The 14,414-nt window shown below is 41.8% G+C and overlaps 1 pseudogene; it reads right to left on the bottom strand.

Annotated features, from left to right (window-relative positions):
• Nucleotides 1–711: 711 nt before the first annotated feature.
• Nucleotides 712–1,447, bottom strand: LOC145510776 (translation initiation factor eIF2B subunit alpha pseudogene; annotated as a pseudogene).
• Between the last annotated feature and the right edge of the window lie 12,967 nt (nt 1,448–14,414).

Below are 14,414 nucleotides of genomic sequence, written 5' to 3'. Positions count from 1 at the left end.
CTATTTTTTAGGGCTCCAAAATCACTGCAGATGGTGACTGCAGCCATGAAATAAAAAGATGCTTAGTCCTTGGAGGAAAAGTTATGACCAACCTAGACAGCATATTAAAAAGCAGAGACATTACTTTGCCAACAAAGGTCCATCTTGTCAAGGCTATGGTTTTTCCAGTCGTCATGTATGGATGTGAGAGTTGGACTGTAAAGAAAGCTGAGCACTAAAGAATTGATGCTTTTTAACTGTGTTTTTGGAGAAGACTCTTGATAGTCCCTTGAACTGCAAGGAGATCCAACCAATCCATCCTAAAAGAGATCGGTCCTAGATGTTCACTGAAAGGACTGATGTTGAAGCTGGAATTCCAATACTTCGGCCACCTGATGTGAAGAGCTGACTCATTTGAAAAGACTCTGATGCTGGGAAAGATTGAGGGCAGGAAGAGAAGGGGATGACAGAGGATGAGATCGTTGGATGGCATCACTGACTCAATGGACATGAGTTTGAATAAACTCTGGGATTTGGTGATGGACAGGGAGGCCTGGCATGCTGCAGTCCATGGGGTCCAAAGAGTCAGACATGAGTGAGCGACTGAACTGAACTGAATCTACACAGATCAATTTCCAAAGCAGAAAGAAATACGACCAGAATTTGACTGACCCCACTGCAGTGGCTCAGGGTAACTGGGAAAGCACTGGTTGTGATGGTAGAGTCCTGAAGCTAAATAGGGTTAGAGGAACGAACCATAATACACAATGTGGTTGGGTGTCTGAGGTCATCTGTGGAGCTCCACACTGTGAGCAACGACCTGTTCAGAACCAATGCTCCTACCTTGTTAATGATTCCTCCATTTTCAACAACTCCCTCAGTACCAACTATGACAAGATCCACTTTCTCCATGATGTAGCCAACTGCAGCATCAAGGACCACAGTGAAGGGGACATTGAGGTGGCAGACGGCTTTGACCATTTTCTTACCTGATAAGTCAGGATGTAACTCTGCAATGTACACACTGAAACGCTTCTTGGCACCAGGGCAGCTTCCAAGACTCTCAGGACCACTCTGGAGTAGGTGTGTGTTAATATTCTTGCCCCATCTTTGATCAAAGTATGGCACAGATCTGCAATTTTATTTCTTGACAGTGATATTCTCCTGAGGAAAATCTCTCCCGGCTCATCATGATCTTTTTACATTTGAAGTAATCAGAGTATTCCAGGGAGGTAAGGCTGAGGAAGCACAGGAAGAGCTCCCAGCCAGACGACACAGCCACTGAAGAGTCCCCGCCGCACAGGGTTTCTATGGCCCTGGTGAGATTCACCCTCAGGCCCTGAGTTGTCTCCCCTGTATCTCTTCTAAAGCACTCCAGCAAAGTCTGGATGGCAACTACTCCTGAGGCCATATCAGGATCTTCTTTTATCTGAGACTTAAAGTATTCAATTAACTCCTTGTTGTCCATGACGCCCTCTGGACCATGGAGCCCGAGAGGCCCTGAGCCACACATGACGCCTGATTAGGTCTTGCCACCATGAGGACTCTGCACCACACTGACTGACAGCTCCCAGCCTGGCTCTACACTTCACTTCTCTCCATTTAGTTTTAAAATGCATGATTTTTTTTTTCCTGTGCACGATTTGTGTATGTGGATTTTGTACTTTCCATAGAAATGGTATTCAGTGTTAGGTACTGTTTCATAACTTCCATATTTTACGAAGAGTTGTATTTCATATATCACACATTCTCATGTATAGTAATCTTCTGGGACTGACATAACAAATTGCTATAAACTTGGCTTAAAGCAACAAAAACTAATTCCCTCACAATTCAGGCCATAGGTCTGAAACAAGATGGAGATAGGGCTGTGGTCCCTAGGGGGGCTCCAAGGGGACTCCTTCCTTGTCTCTTCCAGCTTCTGGGGATGCAGATGTTCCTTGGCTTGAGGCTGCATGTGTGGGTGGACATATCTTTTGGGGACCAGCATTCAACCCACTGGGGCTTCCCAGGTGATGCTAGTGGTAAAGAACCCACCTGCTGTGCACGAGACGCAAGAGATGCAGGTTCCATCCCTGGGATGGGAAGATACCCTGGAGAAGGAAATGGCAACCCACTCCAGTATTCTTGCCTGGGAAAACACATGGACAAAGGAGCCTGGCGGGCTACGGTTCATGCGGTCAGAAATAGTCGGACATGATTGAGCACTCACTTGTGATGAGTGCTGACCACCAGACAGCCAGATGGCTGTGCCAAGGTATTTTACTTACAAAATCTTTAGTTTCTTCAACTCATAGGAGAAATCCACAGAAACACTGTAACTTAAAACTTCAAAGAGCTTGATGATAACATTCTCTCACTCCAGTCTGGACTTGGATTTGAAGGGGTTTTAATCACCCTGTCCCTTGTTCTGAATCTCCAGCCTCTATTTTTCAAGTCTCTCAACACTGGTTTAAGGAACACGATTTTTCTTTTAGAAGCATTTAGTGGAAAACATTGTGTTACTTTCTAATTTATAAGAAAAAACTTGAGGAAAAAGACTTGCCTTAAATGAGTTATGAGACCAGTGTTCAGCCTGAACTTTCTTCCTTAGCTAAAATGAATTTCATTTTCTCATTTTCAAGCTGTAGTGTATCTTCTTCCTTGTATGTCAAATTAATCTTTGTCTTTAAAATTACGATCACTGAGAGAACACTTAGTTTGTTTCAGTCAAGAATGTGCTGGACTAAACAAAGCATATGTTTTCTTTGAGGTTTTATTTGACAAACTTGAAGATACTGACTACTGAGAGCCAATAAAACAACAGATCATCACATCCTTTTAGGAACATGTCATTGGGAGTGGTGGTTCTGTTTCTCACTTCACAAAGAACACTTCCAAATAACTGGCTGGATTTACTTGCAGAGGGTTGACATGTATACTGAGTATGGCTTCTTACATTTAAAGTATTAGTTGTAATATATACATACTAAATCAAAAAAGTATATTGTAGAACACAATGAAAACCAGCTAGTAGTTTGACTTTTGCCAAACATTTCTTAACACATGAAATGTTAAGCTTTACCACTTGAAAATTCTACAATATTCAACCTCTTTATTATTCACCAATGCTTGGAAACTCTGCTTTACCCATTTTCCCTGAGAAGACTCAAGAATATTGACTGTGTCTTATATGAGGAAGACTATTGACTACTATTCTATCTTATTTATTTTTAGTCCTGAAAGTGAATGTATCTCACTGAAAAGATCTAAATAACAGGGAACTATTAAAAATAGAAAAGTCAAGTCTTCCTCTGATGTCTCACTCCATCCTCAACCTCTCACCGATGGCCATGTACTTTATAATCCATTTTTATGAAATGTTCAGAATAGACTAATAAATTGGGACAGGAAGCGGACTAGTGGTTACCTAGGGCTAGGCAGGGTAGGGGTAGAGGTGTAATGGTCATTGGGCATGGGGTCTTCTTTTGGGCTCACGATAGTTGCCCAACTCTGTGAATGCATTAGAATCCATTAAATTTTACATCGTAAGTGGGTGAAGTTTTTTGGTTTGTGGATTTTATCTCTAAGGGGCTCTTTTTTGGAAAAAGGAAAGTTAAAGGGTACAGACACATGGAAAGGTACACAGTTAAGGAATTAAAGCAAATAAGGTGTCTTCTGGAAGAGAATAGCAGAGTATGCTCTGAAGAGTGATTAGGAGTTGGTCTGGCTGAGGTGGAGAAAGGATGGGAGTGGAGATGTAGGCAGAGGAAACAATAGGTGCAGAACCAGCATGTCTAGTGCATGGTGGGCTGGATGTATGGAGATATGACATGTTGGGTGGTAAGAAGTGAGATTGGAGGGCAAAGAAAGGACTAGAACACGAAGGGCTAATGCCATGCTAATAAGTTAGGATTTCGGCCAGAAAGCACTATGAGATGTTAGTTTAAAGCTGAGAAATAACATGGTTATATTTTTGTGGTTTTAGCATAGTCACTTATGTAGCAGGGCTGGAGCTGGTTTGGGCAGTACTAAGGAGGCAGGCAGGTCGGAGACTTTTTAGTAATCCAGGAGGGGCTTGAGTGATGGCAGGACCACAGTCTTCCAATGGACAAGAGCTTTCATGGACCTCAGACCACACCCTAGTCCATGTTGATATCAACTGTTGACACCTGCAGGTCTACCAAATTGGAAAATTCCTTGTTGCAGTCATAAACAAAGAACGTTGTTTTGAGGTATCAAGATCTAAAGATTCTACTTCCATATCTGCTGTTCACTGCCCCCAAATTAAGGACAGAGGGATAGTTATCATCCATCACACAAGATATCCGAGTTAGATGTGTCATCTGAGATAAACTCACTTCCATGAAGAGACTGAGCAGGCTGATTACAGACTCATTCCATCACACATATCTGAGTTACAAAAGGAAAGTGATCAACAACTTTTCTCTCAACTGTTTAGTCAAATACTTCAGGTTCTATTGAGTTTTTGTGATTATCAAGTGCAGACTCTTTATATTCTAATTTCAAAAATATAAAGGATTATTCAAAAAATGTTCACTGTGAAGCTAGCCAGACACCAGTTACAACCTGTACTGACCATGGCATTGAGCCTACTGTGCTTGTTCTCAAAGACACGGAGGAGAGAAAAGAATGACATGCCAAGGGCCTTGAGAGCCAGATGGATGATGTGATACTTATTAACTGGCTATTTGTGGTGTTTCAAAATAGTTGTTACATTATAAGGGGCCAAAGTTCTATCGGTGATTAACCTGTGTGGACATTTTAGCCAAACAATGAGTAGAGAAAAGTGTTATGCCACCTGAATTTATGCAGTGTCTTCCCCTAATTTTTACTTTATCCAATCAATCATTCAGTTAGTTCAGTTCAGTCACTCAGTCATGTCCAACTGTTTGCATCCCCATGGACTGCAGCACACCAGGCTTCCCTGTCCATCACCAACTCCCGGAGCTTACTCAAACTCATGTCCATAGAGACAGTGATGCCGTCCAACCATCTCATCCTCTGTTGTTCCCTTCTACTTCTGTCTTCAATATTTCCGAGCATCAGGGTCTTTTCCAATGAGTCAGTTCTTCGCATCATGTGGCTGAAATAGTCAGTCAATCATTACTGTGTGTAAATTAATAAATAAGGGCTTCCCTGGTATCTCAGCTGGTAAAGAATCTGCCTGCAATGCAGGAGACTCTGGTTTGATTTCTGGGTCAGGAAGATTCCCTGGAGCAGGGATAAATGCCATGATCCTCACTTTACAGTTCAGTTCAGTTCAGTCGCTCAGTCGTGTCCGACTCTTTGCGACCCCATGAATTGCAGCACTCCAGGCCTCTCTGCCCATCACCAACTCCCGGAGTCTACCCAAATCCATGTCCATCGAGTCAGTGATGCCATCCAACCATCTCATCCTCTGTCGTCCCCTTTTCCTCCTGCCTCCAATCCTACCAAGCATTAGGGTCTTTTCCAATGAGTCAACTCTTCGCATGAGGTGGCCAAAGTATTGGAGTTTCAGCTTCAACATCATTCCTTCCAAAGAACTCCCAGGATTGATTTCTTTTAGGATAGATTGATTGGATCTCCTTGCAGTCCAAGGGATTCTCAAGAGTCTTCTCCAACAGTACACTTCAAAAGTATCAATTCTGCAGCGCTCAGCTTTCTTCACCGTCCAACTCTCACATCCATACATGACCACTGGAAAAACCATAGCCTTGACTAGACGGACTTTTGTTGGCAAAGTAATGTCTCTGTTTTTAAATACGCTATCTAGGTGACGGAATTCCAGTTGAACTCTTTCAAATCCTCAAAGGTGATGCTGTGAAAGTGCTTCACTCGATATGCCAGCAAATTTGGAAAACTCAGCAGTGGCCACAGGACTGGAAAATGTCAGTTTTCGTTCCAATCCCAAAGAAAGGCAATGCCAAAGAATGCTCAAACTACCGCACAATTGCACTCATCTCACATGCTAGTAAAGTAATGATCAAAATTCTCCAAGCCAATCTTCAGCAATACGTGAACTGTGAAATTCAAGATGTTCAAGCTGGTTTTAGAAAAGGCAGAGGAACCAGAGATCAAATTGCCAATATCCGCTGGATCATCGAAAAAGCAAGAGAGTTCCAGAAAAACATCTATTTCTGCTTTATTGACTATGCCAAAGCCTTTGACTGTGTGGATCACAATAAACTGTGGAAAATTCTGAAAGAGATGGGAATACCAGACCATCTGACCTGTCTCTTGAGAAACCTGTATGCAGGTCAGGAAGCAACAGTTAGAACTGGACATGGAACAACAGACTGGTTCCAAATAGGAAAAGGAGTCCGTCAAGGCTGTATATTGTCACCCTGCTTATTTAACTTAAATGCAGAGTACATCGTGAGAAATGCTGGGCTGGAAGAAACACAAGCTGGAATCAAGATTGCTGGGAGAAATATCAATAACCTCAGATATACAGATGACACCACCCTTATGACAGAAAGTGAAGAAGAACTAAAGAGCCTCTTGATGAAGGTGAAAGAGGAGAGTGAAAAAGTTGGCTTAAAGCTCAACGTTCAGAAAACTGAGATCATGGCATCTGGTCCCATCACTTCATGGGAAATAGATAGGGAAACAGTGGAAACAGTGTCAGATTTTATTTTTGGGGGCTCCAAAATCACGGCTGATGGTGATTGCAGCCATGAAATTAAAGGACGCTTACTCCTTGGAAGGAAGGTTATGGCCAACCTCACTTTACAGATTAGGTATTAATAAGTAATTTGTTGAAAGTTGGCAATAGGACAAAGACTTCCTCATTTTCTACAATAGGAAACTCACTACCATTTTCCTTGGATGGCTCAATTGCTGGCAACATTTGTTAACACTTCTCACATTCCCTATACCTTGATTTGTTTCTTAGAGATACTTGAAACTGAATGAAACATTCTTCAAATATTTGGACATGGATGATGTGTTTTCTCTGCTTTTCTCATCCTTAGGCTAGACAAACCCAGGGAGATCTCACGTTCTTTGTGACATGATTCAGGCTCCTGCCATCTGCCTTTGGGCACATCTTTATTTGCCTATAACCTTCATAAAATATGCCTTTGAGAACTGAACACAACACAGCAGACAAAATAAAATAAAAATGAGCAATCTCAATTGCAGTCTATTTTTCAGCTCAATTCAAAGCACATCTGCTTCTTAGTCAATCCCCAGTTGGTTGAAACAGTGACTACCCACGTGTTCAATGTCAGGTTAGCAGTAAGTTCTTACTAATTCGTTCAGTTGGCACCTTAGCGTGAAAGGCTGACTTTTTCTGTTTTCCAGGACAGTCTGCATCCTGAGTCATGGCCATAATCCTCATCTGAGAATAGTGCTATTTCTCAAGCAACTGTTTTCCAGGAGAAATCTGGCCATTCTAAGAAAATGTTAACAAACTCATAAAGGCACTTGCAGTTTGATTTTTTTATGTTCAGTGTAATCTGGCCTTGTAGTTCTTGTAATTATCTAAATATTAAAGAACAAGATGTGTCATTAAGAAATAGTATTAATTATATATTTAAGCAAATTATTTAGTCATCTATTTGATTATTTAGTAACTGTTTCATCACTTAGCTTAGCTAGTTCATCTTACTTAAGTCTATTTAACAATAATCTGAATCTGATGAATAATATTGGAAAGCTAATCGCTCACCATGTGATAGTCCATGTGTATAACATTCATGGGGTCGCAAAGAGTTGGACACGACTGAGCGACTGAACTGAACTGAACTGAATCACTCACCATGTGATAGTCCATGTGTATAACATATTAAGATAGAACTACAAAGCTCTGTGATGACCTTTAGGAATGGGATGGGGGGAGGTGGCCAAAGTTTTGGAGCTTCAGCTTCTGCATCAGTCCTTCCAGTGAATATTCAGGATTGATTTCCTTTAAGATTGACTGACTTCCTTACGATTGGTTTGATCTTGCAGTCCAAGAGAATCCCAAGAGGCTTCTCCAGCACCACAATTTGAAAGCATCAATTCTTTGGTGTTCAACTTTTTTTTAACCTTTCATTTATTATTACTAGAACTTTAAAGTTCTCTACTATTACCAGTGAGCTCAAATGCTTTATGGGTTTGGAAATGCTAAATACTTGCAGCATCTAAATACAAAAGAATTCTAAGTTTTTGTTGGCCTCCCAGACATCAGCTATTCATCTATTTAATATTTTTAGAATGGATGTGTTTTGAGGGTCTATTACACCCCAATCTTGTGCTGCAGTAAAGGGAAAAGTGATAACTGAGTCAGTTCCTCTTTTTGAGGCACTTCTCCTGGTTTGTAAGAGGGGGTAATCAATGCAGTCACCGTAGGACAAGGAGATATTTGCAATGGCATAGTCACGGGGTATTTTGGGAGCTCTGAGGCAGAAACCTAGCCCAGTCTGGGGGATGAGTCAGGGCCAGTCAGGCCAAGGTGGGAGAAGCACTCTGACACCACAGGCTACCAAGCAAAGGCACAGGGGATAAAGCTGCATCATGCTTGGGAGGGAAGCCAAAGAAGTCGACCTTGCCCTTTGCATACTGCACTGTGAAGGCTGTGGAAAATCAGCTAATTTGAGGAGTAGTAAAGATAAAAGAGTATGGGTTAGAGGTTTATTTAGGATGGGCAATGAGAAAGGAGGAACTGAGGCTGACCATCTCCACCCCTGAATTCCCCCAACTTGCCTGGTGGTGTTTTCATGCCTGCTTAGTCATGTTTGACACTTTGCGACCCCATGGACTGTAGCCCACCGGGCTCCTCTGTCCATGGGATTTCCAGGCAAGAATACAGGGTAGCCATTTCCTCCTCCAGGGGATCTTCCCAACCCACGGATCAAACCCATGTCTCCTGCATCTCCTACATTGGCAGGAGGACTCTTTACCACTGCACCACCTGGAAAGGTGGTGATGACTGAACTAGGGAATATGGAAGGAGCAGGCTTGCTGTCAGTGTGTTCACTATATAGATGGTATATGAGTGGGGTAATTGCCTATGAGATGCTGTGTTCAACAGAGGAAAAGTCTGCATAGAATTAGGAGCTGCTCAGAGAGAAGGCAGCTGAGACCATTCATGGGTGAGTGGATGGATGGAGGGGATCTCAAGGGATTATCAACTCTTAGGGATGAGGAGGATGTTTATGTGTCTGATTTAGAAAAGTAACACTTTGGAACATTCTTGATGGTCCAGTGGCTAAGAAATGGTGAGCATGGAGGCTGTCTGATGTATGTTCTAGTCCCCAGAGAATAGCTGTTATCGTCTTTGCAAGAAATCAAAGTTGCCCTTTAATTTCCTCTACAGATAATACACTAATATATTTTTACCCTATAGCTTATCAGAGGATATTAATCAGTTGCTGATATATAAGAAGACTTCAGAAGCATAAAACTCAATATGTATTTAAAAGGAGTTACCGGGACTTCCCTGGTGGTCAAGTGGCTAAGACTCTGAGCTCCCAATACAGGGGGCCCACGTTTTGATCCATGGGTCAGGAAATTAGATCCCACATGCTGCAACTAAAGATCCCTCATGCTGCAACGAAGATTGAAGATCCTGAGTGCTGCAAAACATGGCCAATAAATAAGTAAAGTATATATATATTTTTAAAAAGTCACACTTTGAATTCCCTTAAGATAAGGACTTTTGATAGACAGAATAGGCAAGGAAAAGACAAGGAAAGGGCTTCTCTCCGAAGCTTCTAAGGAGTGCAGTACTGCTGACTCCTCAACTTGAACTCAGTGAGACGTTCCAAGCTTCTGCCTTCAAGGTCTGTTAGACAGTAAATCTCTGTTGTTTTGAGCCACTAAGTTCTACCCCTGGATCAGGAAGATCCCCTGGAGGATGAAATGACAACCCATTCCAGTATTCTTGTTTGGGAAACCCCATGGACCGAGGAGCCTGGTGGGATGCAGTCCATTGAGTCGCAGAGTCAGACACAACTTAGTGACTGAACAATGAAAAACAACAAACATGTTTGTGACATAGGAGTAGAAAAATTAATTAATTAGTGAATTAATTAATGTGGAAAAGGAGACCCTAAGGATGTGTATGTTTTGTCCTAAACTTGAGGCCAGGCCAGTCAAGGAACACAGGATCATCAATGTTCTCAATCTCACATTCCAATTTTTTTTATTGGAATTAGACCTTTTAAAAATGTTTATTTGTGTATGTATTTATTTATTGCTGTGCTGGGTCTTTGCTGCTGCATGGGCTCTTCTCTCAATATTATGTTTTTGACCAAATGTTCAACACTTTAAAAATCAAACAAAGGTGATGTTATGCCAAAAGTCTAGGGAATACAATCACATTTTAACTTATAAATTGTTGGTTATGTGGAACCTAGCTGGAATCTCTTAGCCTTTGTTTCCAGCACAAGATATTTGGAAATTGTTTGCTTCATGTGATTTGTATTTTTTTGACAGTCTTGCTTCCCAGTTAGATTTTAAGCCTTTATAGGACACAAGTCTCATCTTATACTAGTGTATGTCCAGGTGCCTGCAAAATGACTAGTGAAATTTTCTTAAAGAGAATGTGTCTTGAGTCAGAGAAGCTTTTCCCTTCCTTTAGGATAGGAAAGGCACTGGTTCATAGCGCCCTGTGAGAGCTGACTGTTAAATTTTCAAGAATTTCTCGAACCAACTGGTGTTGGGTCAGTAACTTGAAAATTGAACATGGTGGGAATATTTACACTAAAAAAAAGGGCAAAAACTAAAAATCAGTCTCCATCCCAAGAGTCAGTGGTTAATCATTTACCTACATATCGCTGGCTTGGAGACTCCTTGAGAATATAATAGATTTAAGTCAAATCGTTCTACTTTACATAAACACAGTTGGGAAAAATGTCTGCTTATAATGTTGAAGCAAATTAAAATCTCCTATTTCACTGAAAATTTATTTCAACTATTTCTACTTACTTTCTTCTTTAAAAGAAGGCATCTTTAATGAAATAATTCTTCCAAAATAACTTGGGTATACTTTAAGACAGTTTCATTAGGGGTAGTAACAGGACCCATAAATTAAACCACAATAATGGTTTGGTTATAGCAGAGATTAAACTTGTTCAATAGAATAGTTTATTGTTGATTAATTTCCAGATATACATCTCTATGCCACTCCAAGGAGAGTCCTTTTCTATAAGAGCTATTTGTTATCCCCTCTTCTAATTCGTATCCTAACTCCTGGTCAGAGAGAATGGACAAATCTTCATTTCATTTTTTTTTTCCCCTAAAGTCCTAAAATCCTGCTCAGAAAGTATTGAGACTGTGTTTCTGGAGACTTTAGTGGTAAATCCTACTGTTAATAGACCATATGATCCTGATGGAATGAATTGATCTAGAATATAATTTGCCTTCATCAAAAATAGAAAGTTCCTGGTGGCTCAGGTGGTTAAGAGTCTGCCTGCAATGCAGGAGACTTGGGTTCGGTCCCTGGGTGGGGAAGATTCACCAGAGAAGGAAATGGCAATCCACTCCAGTATTCTTGCCTGGAGAACTCCATGGAATGAGGAGCCTGGCAGGCTACAGTCCAATGGGTCGTAAAGAGCTGGACTTGACTGAGCAACTAACACTTTCACTTTCAAGATATTTTCAGAGGAATTGATTGCTGGTATTCTCACACTAAAACAATGGTTGAAGGAAAGTCTCTACGAAAGAGATGAAATGATAAAAAGAAATTTTGAGTCAAGAAGGATGAAAATCTGGAAAGAGAAAAAAATAAGAATAAATAGACTTCTCTTGAATTTTCTAATTGTGTTTGACAGTTTTAGCCAAATTATATACAAGAAATATAAGTGGGAAGGGGACATAAATGAAGATAAGGTTTCTATGCTTTATTCAAATGGGTAAAATATCAACAATGAAAAGCTTTGATGTTATGAATATTTATAATGTATACCTAGAGAAGGGTTTTCCAGGCAGTGAAGTGATAAAGACTCCGCCTGCAATGCAGGAGATGCAGGAGTCATTGATTAGATCCCTGGGTCAGGAAGATCCCCTGAAGAAACCGCCAAAAGATCTATCGGATGAGATACATTCAAAAGTACTATAAATAAAATGGAATACATAAACAGAAAAACTGTTTATGTAACTCAAGAAAAAAATGGATATAAAACAGAGAAAGCAGAAACACAGAGAGGAAACAGAAAGCAAGAAGTAAAATGGTAGACTTAGCTTTTAACATTTCAATAATTACGTGAAATAAAAAGTGGTCTAAAGGAACCAATTAAAAGAGAGATATTGTCAAAGTGGATAAAAAGAACATGACCCAACCCAACGTTGTCTACAAGAAAGTCATTTCAAATAGAATTCTAGGCTGAAAGTAAAAAGATGGAAAAAAGCTTACCAAGCAAGCAATAATTTAAAAAGAAATCCTAGGAGCTATATTAATATCACATCCCATTTATAGACATCAGAGCAAGAAAACTGCCAGGGACAGAGGGGACATTATATAATGATAAAAGTGCCAATCCACCACAGAGACTTTGCAGTCCCACAGATCTATGCATTCCAACAACAAAGCTGCAAGATATGTGAAGCACAGGCTGAAAAAGCCAACAGGAGAAATAAGAAAAAAAAACACAGTTACAGAGACTTCAACACCGCTCTCTCAGCAACAAAAGGAGTAGTCAGACATAAAAGCAGCAGGGGGATAGAACTCAACAACAGCATCCAACAACAGAATCTGAACATTTATAGAACAGCAGCAGAATACGCATTCTGTCAAGGGCCCACAAAACATAAACCAAGAAACTAAAAGCTGCCAACCTAGAATCTGAACTTGGCAGAATTATATTTAAAGAGAAAAGGCAAAATAGAGACATTTCAGATCTGCAAAACCTGAAAGAAATCATCAACAGGAAAATTGTGATACAAGAAAGAATTTAACACCAGCAACATAATACAAACTGCAATACAAAAAATATTAAAAGAGGAACAAGATGGTGGAGGAGTAGGTGGACGTGGAGTACATCTCTCTCCATGGATACATCAGCAATACACCTTCAGATGCTGAAGTGCATGTAGGACACCAGCTAAGAGCAGACAGGAGTACCTGACCAGCAGAAAAGAATATATAGACCCAGGCAAAACTCGGTAGGAGGAAGGAACTAGGGGGAAAAATAGGAGTGTTAGTAGGACTGGACCTGCCCTTGGCGGGTGGGGGAACTGAAGCAGGGGTCCAATCCCCACATTGGGGCAATTGTCTGAGTCAGAGGAAACATTTAAGGCTGAGAGTGAAACAGCTGATCTGTGGCAGCCTAAATGGAATGAGACTCAACCAGTCTTGTGGCAGCCATACATAGCCCAGATGGCGCAGTGGCTGGGAGTTGGAGTTTAGGGATTGTGGAGCAATCCCCGGGCGAGGGCTGCTGTTGACTGTGGAGAGACAGATCAAGGGGATGTGAGGGAGGAGAATGTGGTGGGAAATGCCTGTGGAGGAAAGCTGGGCAGCCATGGAAGCAAGGCAATATTGCTGAGTCATGCATAGGGGGTGGAGCCATCACCATAGCCTCTCTACCCCCACACTCCAGCATTGGCAGCTGAACAATAGAGAGGCTGGCCCATCAAATGCCTGACACACTGAACTACAGAGTAGGACCCCGGCCGGGGGCGTTTATGTGCCTAATGTGCTGAACAACAGAGAAGGACCCCAGGCAAGGAAGTCCTCTAAGTACCTGAATGGGCGGACCTACGGAGAAAGACTGGCCAAAGAGGCCTTCTGATTGCCAGCTACAAGAGGCTTGAAAAAAGACTCTGTTAGGGCCATAACTCCTGGGGTGGAGGCAGTCCGTGTCCCTGCACACTTGTTGCAGCCAGGGTCCCCACAAGCCAAGTAGTTGCATCACCTTCATGCTCAATTCTCACTGGGGCAGAGCTGCCACAGGCAAAAAACGTCTTGTGCCTATGCACACAGGGTCGCTTCGGTAGTGTCCGACTCTTTGCAACCCAGTAGACTATGGCCTGCCAGGCTTCTCTGTCAGAGAAGTGTTTCTCCAGGCAACAATTCTGGAGTGTTTTGGCCAATACTGATTGCCTTACCCTTCTAGAGCACTATATTTCCTGCTGTCCTAGCCACCAACTCCCCTGAATACCTGGTGCTGCCAGAACCCCTGTGACCCAAGCAACTGCACCACCTCCACACCTGGCCCTCACAGGGGCAAACCCAAGTCCTACAGGGCAGCCTCAGGAGCAAACTCCAGTGGACGACTCACATGCAGAGGTGGAAATAAAACCACAATTGAAACCCAGGAGCAGTGTGACTAAGGAAGAAGATCCCAAACCCTCCCACTAGCTGTACAAGCTTCAGATTAAATCCACACGATCAACTAGGCAGACTCTGTATCTGTGGAATATATAAAAGGTCATTGAGAGCTCCCACAAAAGAAAACGCACTAGTTCTGATAGCTGTGGACATTGGAGGCAAGAACACAGAGGAGTAGGACCATATTAGAATC

Source organism: Giraffa tippelskirchi, chromosome 6 (genome assembly GCF_054371585.1).
Source record: "Giraffa tippelskirchi isolate mGirTip1 chromosome 6, T2T-mGirTip1v1.2.pri, whole genome shotgun sequence".
NCBI classification, from domain to species: domain Eukaryota; kingdom Metazoa; phylum Chordata; class Mammalia; order Artiodactyla; family Giraffidae; genus Giraffa; species Giraffa tippelskirchi.
This window is presented reverse-complemented; position numbering and strand designations above follow the sequence as displayed.